Raw genomic sequence first — 15,072 nt, forward strand, 5'->3', positions numbered from 1 at the left:
ACTCGAAACTCAGATACTTTATCTGGAGGACTCTAACCTCCTCTTACATGTGGCACTCAGACGTGTTCGCGAAGAGTCCGTCAGAGGATTTTCGATAAACGAAGAGATCGATCAGGTGTCCGAATCCCTGAGAGGGATCAAGGTGAATCTTACCTTGTGGGCCCTTCCGTCTCAGGTAGTAGTTATCCCTTTCGATCGCTCACGCCGCTTCCGAAACCTCGTCTTGGACTCCTGGCTGGCTCGCCAAATTATTATCCCAATTTAAGTTCCCACTCCTGCCTGCTTCAAAAATCACACGGTACCAGGGATTAATTCTATGAAAGCGCCTTTATTAGCAGTATACTGCGGGGGAGCTCTCCTCAAACTCTCATGTAGAGTCTTTATCGGAGGGCAGACATTAATTTATACAGTCCTTCTCACACGCTTAAACAATGCGGCTACTCCAATTTCAATTGGGAAGCTGAAGGTTCAATGACAACCATCACACTCATTGTTAAAATCAAACCTCACACTCATTGTCTTAAGACAAACCTCACATTTATTGTTTTAAGGTAAACCACCTGGTATTGAGTAATAGCTTGCGGGCGTGGTATTTTTACATTGGTTATGTGTATAATATGTACGGTCACAATTTCTTAACCCTTTACTTCCTCACATGGATGACTAAATATCTCCCAGAAACTATCTGTCTCAGCACTGAATATACTGAAACCTGGGTCTCCACAGTCCACACGTCAAGAACATCAAGGTAAACCATCCTCTGATAAGGAAGCAGGGTCTGGACTTTGTCTTTGGATGTCCAACTCCTCATTCGGAGACTGTAACACTTCACTACAGACCCCTCAGACAGCAGAAACACCTTCCCTGTATCCGGTCTGTCATACCCTCCAACAATTCTGCAAGTCTCCATTGGATCTCCCCTTCTTCTCCTTAACCCCAGAGAATACAGGCCCAGCCCACTCACTGTCCCCTCACACAGGGGACCTGCCCTCCCTGGAACCAGTCCAGTCAGTGTGGGGAACAGTCACTTCATTTCTTCTATCGCAGGTAGATCCTTCCTGAAATAGTGTGACCAGACCTGGACACAATGTTCAAAGTGCGCTGTCACCAGGGCCCTATATAATCCCAGTGAGACATCTCTACTCCTTCTCTCCAATCCTTCTACATCACAGGACAAAACCCTGTTGGCCTCCCTAATTACCTGCTGTCCCTGCATTGTCACTTTCAGTGGTTTGTTTACAAGGACACCCAGGTCCCTCTGAACATTTCACTCTGTCCCTATGGAAAAAGTTTTCTCCTTTTCCGTGTTTCCTCTGGGAGTGGATGAGCTCACATTTCCCCACATTCTGTTCCATCTGCCCCGTCCTCACCCATTCACTTATCCTGTCTACACCCCAAACCCTCTCTGCAACCTTCTCACTGCTGACACTTCCCCCCAGCTCTGGAACACCAGCAGACAGAGTCACAGATTTATACAGCACGGAAACAGGCCCATCATCCCAACCCGTCCACGCCGACCAAGTGGCCTTCCTGAACTGTTCCCATTTGCCTGCATTTGGCCCACATCCCTGTAAACCTTTCATCTCCATGGAGCTGTCGAAATGCCTTTTAAATACTGTAACGGTACCCGCCTGTACCACCTCTTCGCGCAGCTCGTTCCATACACGCACCACGTTATGTGCGATAAACCTGCCTCCAGGTCTCTTTTAAACATTTCCTCTCTCACTTCAAACCTGCGCCTCTGGTGTTGGACTCCCTCCCTTGGGGAAAAGACATTGGCTATTCACCTGACCTATGTCCATCATGGTTTTATAACCTCTCTAAGTTTACGTACGTTCCAAGGAAATAAATCTTCGCCCATGCAATCTCTCCTTATCACCCAAACCACTACTACCGGGACCATCCTCAAATCTCTTTTGCACCCTCTCCAGTTGAATGACCTCCATCTGACAGCAGGACAACGAGAACTGTACGCGGTGCTCCAAATGTAGCTTTCCCAATGGGCTGTACAGTTGTAACATGATGTCCCAGTTCTGGTACCCAATATTCTGCCCGATGAAGGCAAGTCTGTTAAATGCCTTCTACACCACCCTGTCTACCTGTGTTGCCACTCTGAAGGAATTAAGTACCTGCACCACTAGGTCTCTCCGTTCTACAACACTCCCAGGGCCCGACCACTGACGGTGTCAGTCTTGCCCTGGTTTGTCTTACCCAGATGCAAAATCTCGCATATATCTGCACTTCCTAGGCCCACTGACTTAGTTGATCAGGATCCCATTATAATCTTAGATAAATGTCTGCACTGTCCACCTTCCCACCCAGTTTAGTATCCTTTGCAAACACTGACCATGCCACCTACAGTCTCATCCAAATCTTTCACATAAATAGTCACGATATAAATAACAGACCCAGCACTGATCTCTATAATGCACCTCTGGTCACAGGCCTCCAGGCTGAAAAACGACACTTTGTCCCCTACCATTAAGCTTGCCCTGGATCCCATGTGATTGAACTTTCCAGACCAGCCAACCATGCGGGACATTGTCAAAGGCATTGCTGAAGTCCATGTAGACGACATCTACCGCACTTCCCTCATCTGTCATCTTGGTCCTCTTTAAAAAAAGCTCGACCAAGTTCGAGGGACATAATTCCCACTAATTCCATAATTAGTTTTTGCCTTTCCCAATGCAGGTAGATCCTGTCTCTCAGAACCCCCTCCAATAACTATCCCACCACTGACGTTAGCCCCACCAGTCTGCAGCTCCCAGGCTTTTCCTTGCAGCCCTTCTTAAATTACAGCACAACAAGACCACCATCCAGTCTTCCGGCCCCTCACCCGTGACTATCGATGACACAAGTATCTCTACAGGGGGCCACAAAATGTCTTCCCTACCTCCCCACAATGCTCCAGATACACTTGGTCAGGCCTCAGGGCTTTATCTACCTTTGTGCATTTTTGGACCTCCAGCACTTCCTCCACTGTCATGCGGTCTCTCCCCAAAACATCTCTGTCCCGAGTTCCCTGCATCATGTCCTTTTCCACGGTGAATAAAAATGAGAAATGTGTTCAGGACCTCTCCCATATCCTCTGGTTCCACAGGTGGTTTATCTTCGTGATCTTTAAGGGGCCACGTTCACTCCTACAACTGTTGTATTGGAAATGTGTGCCTGCGCCTTGGGCTCAGTGTGGGACTGAATGTCTGTGCTGTCTGACACTGTGGAACTGATGAGCGGTCGGTGTCTCTGTGCTCCGTAACGTACCTGGTGTATGAGAAACAGAGCGGCTGCTCTGCTCCTTGACCTCGGGAGGAGGGAACATAAGAGTTGATTGAAGTATCTCCTTGTGGGAAGGAAAAGGAAATGGGATCAGTGAGGGAGAGGTAAAAGGCAGACGGCTGTGTGAAGCGGCCACCTCAGAAAACACCCTGATGATTATCCCCCGCACTCTCTCCTTTCCATTTAGGGCTTCTGTCACTCCCTCTGACCAACGGGAATACCTCATTTTTTTGGCTGAACTGCCCGGATCTTCTTTTTTTGTTTCCCATCTTTTGTGTTCTGTGTAGGAAATTTAGATTTCTCTTCATTGGTAAATTGCTGTTTACGACGAGGTAAATTGCTGTTCAGCTCCCGCTGCGCCGCTCTGCTGTTGGGTAAACACTGTGTGATGTGGCTGCGCTGTGAATGTCCCGCCGTCCCTTCTGTCAGTTTTATTTGACGTTTCTTTATCCTCGCTGACTTCTCTTTCTTTCCTGACATTTCCCTTCTGTCTTTCTTCCCCTGTCTCTCTGTCTTCCTTTCCCTGTTCCTTACCTCCTTCCCCATCCGGTCACTATCCCTGTGCTGTCTGTGCTCTCTCCCGGTTGGACACCTCTTTCCCGACATTTCAGCAATGACTATGTTTGACATGATTTCATTGACCCTGTTACTGCGGCCCTGCTGTCGGTCATTCTGTTTATATTCCCCTGTGTGTTCCGTGTTCCGGATATGACGGTCGGCGAATTAACAGCGGCTGTCATTCCCAGAGCAAGGCGGCTGGACCAGCCAGTGGCAGGTGGAGAGTAGCGGGGTGCCGCAGGGTCCAGTGTACTGACCTGGCAGGGCAGTGACGGGGATCACAAGGCTGTTCTCCCGGGCTGAGGCTCGCCCACTGCACTCCGGGTGTGCTGACGCCTGTCATGTCCCAAATGTGGGACACTCGACTGTAAAATGTGTGGTGGTGGGGACTGTGTTCCCGCTCTCCCTGATCTTCAGTCAAATCTAGAATTACATTCAACTTGCTCTGACCTTATCCCCCTCATTCCCAGAGGGAGAAACAAGGGGGCCGCTGCGAGGGGAGGGGGTAGGGGGTAATCTTGCTTCAGAAGCTACCACAACAAACAATCTGCCGCAAGAACTCAGCGGGTCCAGCAGCAGCTGGGTGGGAAAGGAATTGTCGACGTTTCCAGTCAAATCCCCGCATCAAGACCCCACCCCAGTCCTGATGCAGGGTTTCGACACAAAACGTCGACAATTCCTTTCCTCTCATAGATGCCGCTCGGCCGCTAAATTCCTCCAGCAGATTGTTTTTGCTCCAGATTCCAGCATCTGCAGTCGCTTGTCCGTCAGAAACTGCTCCCTAGTATCGGGGATGTAGCTCAGTGGGAGAGCGCATGCTTCGCATGTATGAAGTCCCGGGTTCAATTCCAGGCATCTCCACGCTGGTGATCTTGAATGTTGAACAATGCGGGGAAATTCGTTGTGAAACGCGATGCCGCCCCGAGCTCCAGAGGTGCTGGGAAAGTGACATCTAACAGGGATAAATCACTACCAATCTTTCGGCCATCTCCCAGACATCCCCCTCTTTGGTCAGTATCATCCTATTATTGATTCAGTTTCGGGATCTGAACCTTACTGGCAAGGACACGGAGTGAGGAGAAAGTATCCCTGAGAATGACGAACGGTCACTTTGTGCCTGAATGAAGCGCTGGGCTCGGGGCAGAGGCGGGATAACCACAGAATCGTATCATGTGGGAGAGTCAGCACCTCGTCCTTGCCGGCTCAGGTGCAAAGCCTCGGCGGGGCATATCGCAGGTCTGTGGTCCGAGCGGACAACATATTGTGCAGGTAGAAGATCAGGAGAATGAAATGTCATTTGGAGAGGCGTAGGCGATAGAATTGACGAGACGGGCGGGAACATCAGTCCCATTCTAAACTCTGAACGTCTCCGTTGCCACAGGCAACAAAGGGCATGGGGGGATAAGGTCAGAACAAGTTGAATGTAATTCTAGATTCGCCCCAACCCCTCTCCACCACACCCTGCCCCGAGGCCCCCGTGTTTCTCCCGCTCGGCATCAATCATTGCCATTGAAACATAAATGATAACAACTGGCTCAGTCCATTCTGCCCCTCGTGTTGGCTCCCTCTTTCAGTACGTTCATGGTAGATCATCCAAATTAACCTCCCTGTTCCATCTTTTCACCTCCCTCTGGATAACGTCAGATATTATTCAGACTCTCACTGAATGATGAAGGCCCAGAAAACAAACAAATGAAGCACAACATTAGACCCAGTAAGCTCCAGGGTTGTTGCTTTATGAAACTCGCACATCCCGGTGAAAGGGAAGAGGAAAATCCGGACTCCGGACGTGAGACCCCGCAGGGAGGGCTCCCACTCAGCCCAGTGAGGCAGCAGCAGGGAGCGCCCGCCTCCGGACAGCGCAGTGTTACCCAGCTGACAATGACACGCACAGCAAAAGCTGCCGCATCGCCAGCGTCCCTGTGTGGGCTCGAACCACCAACCTTTCGGTTAACAGCCGAACGCGCTGACCGATTGCGCCACAGAGACACCTTGAAGGAAGCGGGAATAGATGGACCGTTCCCGGGTTGGGAGGCGGTGACCAGGGACCGCTGCTAGGACCCGGCGTTTTACAACCTACATCAATGGTTTGAATCAGGGAATCACGGACAATATGAAACAGAAAATCGTGGAAACACTCAGCGGGTCGGGCAGCGTCTGTGAAGAGAGAGAAACAGAGGTAACGTTTCAGGTCACCAGATGAAGAAGATAGTTTTGGGGAAACGTGATTAACTTCTAGAAGCTCAAAGCAAATAATATCAATGATAAATTGATCTGTGCTGTGGACTACCCAGTCACGATACAAGTAAGGTATAAAGTTAATTCAAGTATACAGTTGGAAGTATATCAGAGTAGTATCTGTGCACTCTCGCTCTGCATCGAACTCAGCTGCAGAATTGTGGTGTCAAAGCATTCACAACGTCAATCTATTCCATTGATTAAATGCATTTTATTCAATAAGTTCTAGTTTAAGTGGTCATTCCCTGAAGCAGACGCAAATTCTGGGAAATACAATGAAACCCACCGTGTGTGAAAAGGACGTCTAACAAGCAAACAATACATTCGTCATACTTGACTGACCAAACACGTCGTGACATCGTCCTCAGTTAATTTCGATGATATACCTATATGGCTGCCATCATCTCTCGCAGCCCTTTCCTTTCAGTCTTGCCTTTTCATGCCATTCGTCCTCATTGCACTTTGCGCCACACACACACAGAATGACACAGAATTCCAACAGAACTCCCCTGAAACTTCCACTTTTCGCTCAGAAGGTATTTTATCACAGGTGCCCTGAAAACGGCCTCATTCCACACTGTGATGGTTGAACCCCGGATATGTTGCATAACGGGAATATATTTACCCAATCAAATCTGTCTCATTCAGGAAATTTAGTTCAATCGTGGATCGGTAGTCCTGCCCTTTGTGGCTCATCAACTCCAAATATCTTAAAGTCGGCCGATGATTCGCCCTCCACCAATGATTGAAGGAGTTTCATATCAAACTCATTGCGCTGTTTCTTTTTATGGAAATAATTATTTTTCGCCTAAAGTGTTTTCGATTCAATTTATTCACATTTGTGTCCTCTTCGTTTCAGCCTCTCCGTATGGGCAACCAAATCCCATTTCTATTATCTGAACCCCTGTTGGAGTTCTGTACATCTGAGTCACATTTGACCCCCCCCCCCCCCGACATTCAGCTCAACATAATACATCTAGCCATCCGATATTATCTACTGAACACCATACTTTCAACGTCAACCTCCTCTAAAACTCCCCAGCATACCGCATGCTCGCTGCGGTACAGGTGTAAGAATTTTGCACGGTTTATTGGACCGCTGTGTCTAATTATTATTTTGTTGCCATTTGACTTGGACCGGCCTGTTGTTTTAAACAACAGCACAGTCAGTGAATGCAGATAACAACTAATTTCGTTATCTACCCGACGTGAAACCTTTGGGTAAAGCAACTTTCCTCTGCTCTGGACTTCCCTGTTCTGCTGGGAACTGTATATTCCTTTAGTATGTTTGCACTCTCCAAATGACTTAACTCACACAGTTGTGGAAGGTACTTCAATTGCACACGTTTATTGCCACACACCAGAATGTTGATATCTCTCTTACTCGCCACTGTGTCCGGTATGAAATTTACTGTAGATGCGATATCACCTGCAAAGCTCCAAATAACGGATTGTACGTTTAAATTCTAAATGGCTGGTATTTGTAGAAAACCATATGGGACATTACACTGAACTCTATGGATCCCACTGCGTGCAACCCAGTCTTAAAGAAGTGTAACTTGTTATTATGTCACTGAAAGAAGTCCTTGATCCAATCTCCCCTTGGTTTTCACCCTGCAGGATTTTGCATTTCTGATCAGTTCTGCTCCTTAGAACCGAGTCGAATGCTTTGCTAAATCCCAAGTTCGGCTTCATAGCTCCCGTTGTTCTGATTCCAGCCCAATTTAAGCACATTGTTTCTGGGAATTCCGCCAGTGCATCGCTGGAATGGACAGGTAGGTTGAGCAGAACAGGCAGCGATAAGAAGAAAAAAGGATAATGTTGAGAATTGCGACACGATTAATACATATCTGCACTGTAGAGTTGATGAATCACCTGGAATGCCAACGGCTGCAATGACAGGAGAATAAGTCTCTCGGAACCTGAGAATTGCTGGTTTTCCCACGTCTGTCAGAGGCAGGGACACGTGTCGATTTGAACCACACGGCTCCGGCAGGATCTTTGAACTGATGCATTGTGATGATTCCAGATTTATACAGGAGACTGATCTCCAAAGGTACGGCTGCAATCCTAATCAGCACTGCTGGTTACAGTTCATGAAACAAACAGATTACATCAGCTTGTTGCCAAGCATGTATTTGGCGATGTACAAACATATCAATGTCCATGCCAAAGCCATGTTTAGACCTCCTTTGGGAGTAAAACTGAAAACGGTAAACACACTGGGCGGCTCCAACAACACAATCCGGTTTCATTTGCAGCTTTCATTCAACCGAATTCACCGCGTTCATCCCGACCGATTCTTTTATGTATGTGAACAATGTTTCCGTCATGCAGAATCCAGGGAACAGGAAAACGCTGGCAAACCACCCAGCATTCTGCAGTAACATTCAGACTACCGAGGCTCTGCCATGGAAAGTCACCGATCGTTTTCATCACGACAGGCCAGAAAATGCAGTGAGCGGTATCAGAGAGCTTGCGCTGATGGTGTCCCATTGCATTCCTCTCCCACCATTATCCCGCCATTTCACCGGAGGTACTTAACCTTTTATTCTACTCCCGATCGTGTCTCTAGGAAGATCAGTACAGTGCTCCGGCTGACTTCATTCCTTCAGTTCGCCTTTAGCTGATACCCTGCTGCCAACTTCAATAAACAGAAATCGATGCAAAAATGCTGCTTCGGTCCAGATCCACTCATTTCCGGCTGTACATCAAGATCAACTTTATCCATTCAAATCGGCTCAGTTCCTTGTCGCGGACACTTGAAAGCCCATGTAGTTCTTGTCTACATTCTTCTCACCCGTCCACACCGGAACATTCTCCTCCAGTGTTGTACAGGGCGCTCACGGGATGTCTCCGTGTATTTCTCATTGCGTTCCTTTGCTGGCTGCAGTAAGTCATCGAGTGACCGGGAACAACTGAAGGGCGAGATCAGGAGATGCTGAAATAGTATAAGGGTGATTGGCTGGTGAACTGATGATTATGAGGTCCGTGGCTGAAATAATTATTCCCGGGTGAAGGATGAACGTTCATTTGGGGTGTCAGGTAAATGTGACTGAAAAAACACAAGTTTGGATCACACGATCTCCTTTGATGTACTGACTAGCGGCATAAGTTAATGGGGTTAGAACTAAATGTTGCAGGAATGCCAGTCGACAAGGAAGTTCAAAAGTCCATATTAAACAACAAGTCATTGAGATATGCCTATTACAAAGATAATGACACAACGACACATGAATTAGGAGCAGGAGTACACACCTCAAGCTTATTCCGTCGCTTGGTAAGGTTATAGAGTCATTGAGTAGTCATAGAATACTGCAGCACAGGAACAGGACCTTCGGTCTATTTACTCCATGCCGACATGATTCTGCCGAGCCCATCAACCTGCACTTGAACCATATCCCTCTAAACTCCTCCCATCCAGCTACCTATTCAAACTTCTCTTAAATGTTACAGTTTGAACCCTTATCTAGCACGTATACTGGCAGTTCATTCCACACCCGCACCACCCTCTGAGGGAAGAGGTTACCCCTCAGGTTATCCTTATATTTTTCAGCTTTCACTTTAAACCTGTGTCCTCTAGTTACCGTTTCACCCGACCTCAAGGTGAAAAGCCTGCATGCATTCACCCTATCTATGCCCCTCATAAATTTGTAAACCTAGAAGTTCTCCTCATTCTCTACACTGCAGCGAATAAAGTCCTAATATATTAAACCTCTCTCTGTAACTCAGGTCTTTAAGTCCCGGAAACATCACTGCAAATTTCCCTGCACTCTTTCAAGCTTATTAATATCTTTCTTGTAAGTTGGTGACCACAACTGAACACATTACTCTAATTTCGGCCTCAACGTCTACTACAACTTCAACATAACATTCCAGCTCATGTACTCAACGCTCTGATTTATGAAGGACAAAATCCCCAAAGTTTTCTTTATGACCCCATATACCTATGACACCACTTTTAAAGAACTATGGATCTGTATTCCCAGGTCCCATTTTCCTGCTTCACACCTCAGAGCCCAACCATTCACCGTGCAAGTCTTACACTGGTTTTTCCTCCCAAAGTAGAACACCTTACTTGTCTGTATTAAATTCCATCAGCCATTTTAAAGCCAATTTTTCCAGCTGGTCCAGGTCATGCTGCAAGGTTTGATAGCCTCACCTGCTGTCCACTAGGCCCCCAATCTTGGTGTCGTCCGCAAATTTCCTGACCCAATTTATCACATCATCAACTAAATCATTAATATAAATGATAAACAATGGACCCAGTACCCTGTGGAAGACCACAAGTCACAAGCCTCCAGTCAAAGAGACAAGCATTTACAACCACTCTGGCTTCTCCTGTTAAGTCAATTCTCCATCATTTAGCTTCTTGATCCTGAATGCCAAGCGACTTAACCTTCTGGAACAGCCTCCCATGCGGGCCTTTTTGAAACATCGAGCTAAAATACATTGACAACGTTCAGGGCCTTTCCCTCGTCGACCTTCTTAGTAAAGTCCTCGATAAACGACAAGAGTTGTTAGACATGACCAAATACGCACGAAGACGTGTTTACTATCTCTAGTCAGGCCATTTAGATCCAAATGCCTTTCAGAGTACCATCCAATAATTTACCAACGATTGCCGGCCTACAATTTCCCGGTTTATTCTTAGAGCGCTCTTTAAACAATGAAACATTAGCTATCCTACAGTCCTCTGACACCCCCACCCGTGGCTAAGGACTTTTTAAATATCTCTCCCAAGGCCCCTGCAATATTTGTACTTGTGTACCACACCTTCGAGGGGACATCTTCTCAGGGCCTGGGGATTTATACAGCTTCATTCGCCTCAAGACAGCTAGCACTTCCTCTTACTTAATCCCGATACAGTCCATGACCTCATTGTTCTTGACTCGGTTCTGTTGTCTTGTCTCCAGATTAAGTACGGATGCAAAAAAAAAATCAACATCTGCCCCATCTCTTTCGTATCCATGCATACAAGACCATGCTGACATTCAAGAGGACAAATTTTGTCCTACCTTACCCAAAATATGTTAATATAGCTGCGGAAACGCTTAGGATTCTTTTTCACCTTGTCTGCCAGAGCAACCTCGTGTCCTATGTTTTCCCTCCTGATTGACCTCTTAAGTGTACTTGTTCTTCTTAGACTTCAAGCGCCTAATTTGATCCCAACTACCTATCCCTGATATACGCCTCCTTTTTATTTAGCAGGGGCTCAATATCCCTCGACGACCAAGGTTTCCTCAACCTGTTGGCCTTTCCTTTTATTCTAACCGGAATATATATGTTCTGTACTTTCAGTATTTCACTTTTTAAAGCCTCCCACTTCCCAAGCATCCCTTTGCCGGAAAACAACCTCTCCCATTCCACGCCTGTGAGATCCCTAATAAAGCCATAAAAATTGGCCTTACTTCAATATAGAATCTCAACCAAGGGACCAGTCCTATCCTTCTCCATAATTATCTAGAACAAATGGAATTATTATCACAAGATCCAAAGTGTTCCCCGACACACACTTCTGTCATCTGCTCTGGCTAGTTCCCTAAGAAGAGAACCAGTATCGCACTCTCTCTAGTTGGGACCTCCACATATTGAATGATGTGATAATACAATGATTGCATATTGATGTATATGACAACACAATAACTGAAATATAGAATGAATGATGACACAAACTTTCCTGAGCTCATATGACAAACTCCATCCCATCAAATCCCTTTACGTTGTGGTGTCTCGGTCAATGGGAAAAGTTAACATCACCGACTGTCAAAACGTTATTTGGCTTGCAAATTCCTGTTATTTCTCTACTAATTAATTCTTCTGAATTCTGCTGACTATTGGGAGGTATACAATATAGTCCGATTAACGTTGTCATCCCTTTCTTATTTCTCAGGTTCTAAGCGGAAGATCCCTGAGGATTTCCTGTGAGCACTGCCGTGACATTTGCCCTGATGAGCAATGTCACGACCTCCCTTTCAAACATCGATCTCTATCTCTACCTCGTCTAAAACATCGGAACCACTGTAAAACTGAGCGGCCAGTCCTGTCTCACTAATGGCAACAACATCATAATTCCACGTGCTGATCTGTGCCTTGTTCATCTGCCTTACCTAAAATACGCCTTGCATCTCCCAACATCCGTCCCACCCTCAATGCTCATCAACCAGTCGCTTCCTATCTTTGATTGTAGGCTTAACATCGACCTTCCTATCTTTGATTGTAGGCTTAACATCGACCTTCCCCAGAGCCTCTCCCCTTGCTGCCCTGCCACTCTGGTTCCCACCCACATGAAAGTCTACTGAAACGCCCGAGAAGCACAAGCAAACATTCCTGCAAGATATTGGTCCACCTCCAGTTCAGGTGCAATCCATCTCATTTGTACGGGTAAAATTTTCCTGGAAGAGAGCCTAATGGCCAGAAATCTGAATCCCTCCCCCTGCACCATCTCCTTACCCACGTGCTAAGCCATACTATCTTCCTATTTCTTGCCTCACTGGCCTGATATCACCACCCTGGAGGTTCTGCCATTTTAATTCCGCAACAAACTCCCTGAACCCATTTTGTATGACATACTCACCCTCCTTGCCTATGCTATTGGTATCGATGTGGACCACTACTTCCGGCTGCTCACTCTCCCCCTTAAGAATGCTGTGGGCACGATCCAAGAATTCTCTAACCCTGGCAACTGGCAGCAACATACTATCCTGGAATCTCATCCAGAGAAACTCCTGGAGAAAAAAAAAGACTGAAGATGCTGGAACCTATAAGAAAACCACGATGATGCTGGAGGAACTGAGCAGGCCAGGCCGCATCCGTGGAGTAAGCATGCGGTCAACGTTTCAGGTCAGGACTCTCTTCTGGACTGCTAATCGCTTGCTTTCTCCACGGATTCTGCCTGGCCTGCTCAGTTCCTTCAGCATCATCGTGTTTATTCCATCGCCGAGAATCTCCTGTCTGTTCTCTTAACCAAACCAATAAATACCCTATTCCTGCTGCACTATTCTCACCACTTTCCCTTCTGTGGGACAGAGCCAGAAACTCAATGCCAGAGACCTGTCCACTATGGCTTTCCTCTGGTAGGTCGTCCACCTAATAGAACCGAAAACAATTTACATGCTATTGAGGAGGGCGGCCATAGGGATACCCTGCACTAACTGGATATCCTCTATCCCTCTTCTGACGAAGTCCACTGAACCAAAGCCGAGTCAGTGATAACAACAAAATAGAAACCTTTCCTGTTCTTATCTGTGACTTCTGTCAAGCCTTTTTCTCCCCTTAAAAACTCATTTAACTCTCTAAACTTGGGAACTTACTCAGCCTCTTGTGCCAAAGCTTCAGCTCCCCAATCTAACATTGATCACTCACACAATGGCTGCTCCAAAATAGCCGGGCCCCTTGACACTAACTTCAATTTATTGGCTATTGCTAATTAGCCAATCAACTATGGCGACAAATCGATCGAAGATGAACGCCACTGTGAACCAGGCGGAAGCTAGCGTGCCGGAAGAGGCCAGGACAAAGTTAAGCGAGCACACTGGGGTGAAGGTCAAGAATGAAAGTGGGAAATACATAACAATGCTTGTTTTAAATATGACGTCAGTGACGACCACCAAGAGATCGGCCGCTGCCGTTCCCACCAGGCAGCGAATGATACATTTGGAGAGACCACACATTCCAAAAGACAGGATTACAATCGCCACCAAGTTCACTGTAAGGGAGAGAGAAGAGAAGAAACTTAATCCTGAAATTAACAACTCTGTTTCGGATGTCGTTGCACGTTAGTTATCGAATGATGTGAACTCAATTCTTTAACTACATATTGCAATTAGAATTAACATGTGATTGAAATATTACTTGATGGGCGGTAAGATGCATGGCATAGGAAGAATTGATGAGGACTGGACAGGATAAGCGTGCAGTAGTGACTGGGGAGGGTAAATTTGTAATGGGGATTGGGAAGCGTTGAGATTTAGCGAGGACAGCGAGGAATGAAGGTGCAGGCGGAGCGTGGATGGAAACGGAACGAGTCAGAGAGTAGATGCAATGCATTCGGTCAGAGTGCACGGGCAGTGGGGTCTGGTCATGCTACAGCTGAAATACATACTATGCAGGGCGAACACAGTGGGTCTGGATGGTGCTTTGCTGCAGAGGCGACAGGGCAGGTTGACGGTGCAGTGGAGAACTGGGCAAGGTGAAGGTGGAGCGCGGTATAGACAGGATGAAGTCATGACGCTAAATGGGTCGGATCATTGTTTCAAGTGGACGAAACTGAGAGCGGAGGATATTGATTTAGGAAGTACTCGTGGTAATACGGTGGCTGGACGCCTCTGTTGGTGATGATCCTTGACTGGCAAGTGTAGCGTGGTTTTCAACAACTGATTCAGCTCGAATTATGGTTATTATGAACAGAATCTATCAGATAATGATGGAGCAGAGAGAAAAGTTGACTGGAATCCAACACATCACTGTGTCGTGAGTTGCTAGGAGAAGCCCAGGTCCAAAGAAAACGTGAACAACATGTAAATAAACAGACTACTGGACAACAGTAAAACCTTACATTCAGAGTAAAGCAGCCTACGTTATCGAAGCCTCGTGCCCTGTATCTCACATTCCCTCCTGGAACGGGCAATTCTATTTCACACACCTGTGCTGTTCTGACTCAACCATAGTGTTAGCACCGACCCCTACACGACAACAGCGCTTCAGCAAGAGGAGTCAATGTTTACCTTACAGGTGAGCAAGTACCGGGCAGCACACACAGATTTCCGCCTCAGCCACAATACAAGTTGAAGCGCTAATAATGCTGGATAATTTTCAGAGTGTGAGATTACCATGTCAAGGATTGGAATACATTTTCGAAGTAGGGGTAAAGTTTACTGTTATTGTATAACTTTTAAGTCGACTACAGCTAGGCCAGAAACATAATTCAGATGGAAGGCAAGGCGATGTGTTGCAGCTGCATGATGTGGGAGCTAGTGGACCCTGCTCGGGTGCACGGTG

The 15,072-nt window shown here is 46.7% G+C and overlaps 3 non-coding genes across 3 annotated transcripts; 2 read left to right on the forward strand and 1 right to left on the reverse strand.

Moving 5' to 3' along the window:
* The first annotated feature begins 4,083 nt into the window (after nucleotides 1–4,083).
* Nucleotides 4,084–4,243, forward strand: LOC127584455 (U1 spliceosomal RNA). The gene has a single exon (XR_007958387.1). It is a non-coding gene; the product is annotated as a U1 spliceosomal RNA (small nuclear RNA).
* A 380-nt stretch (nucleotides 4,244–4,623) lies between these two features.
* Nucleotides 4,624–4,695, forward strand: trnaa-cgc (transfer RNA alanine (anticodon CGC)). The gene has a single exon. It is a non-coding gene; the product is annotated as a tRNA-Ala (tRNA).
* Nucleotides 4,696–5,749: 1,054 nt separating this feature from the next.
* Nucleotides 5,750–5,823, reverse strand: trnan-guu (transfer RNA asparagine (anticodon GUU)). The gene has a single exon. It is a non-coding gene; the product is annotated as a tRNA-Asn (tRNA).
* Nucleotides 5,824–15,072: the final 9,249 nt, after the last annotated feature.

Source organism: Pristis pectinata, chromosome 29 (assembly GCF_009764475.1).
Source record: "Pristis pectinata isolate sPriPec2 chromosome 29, sPriPec2.1.pri, whole genome shotgun sequence".
In the NCBI taxonomy this organism is placed as follows: Eukaryota; Metazoa; Chordata; class Chondrichthyes; order Rhinopristiformes; family Pristidae; genus Pristis; species Pristis pectinata.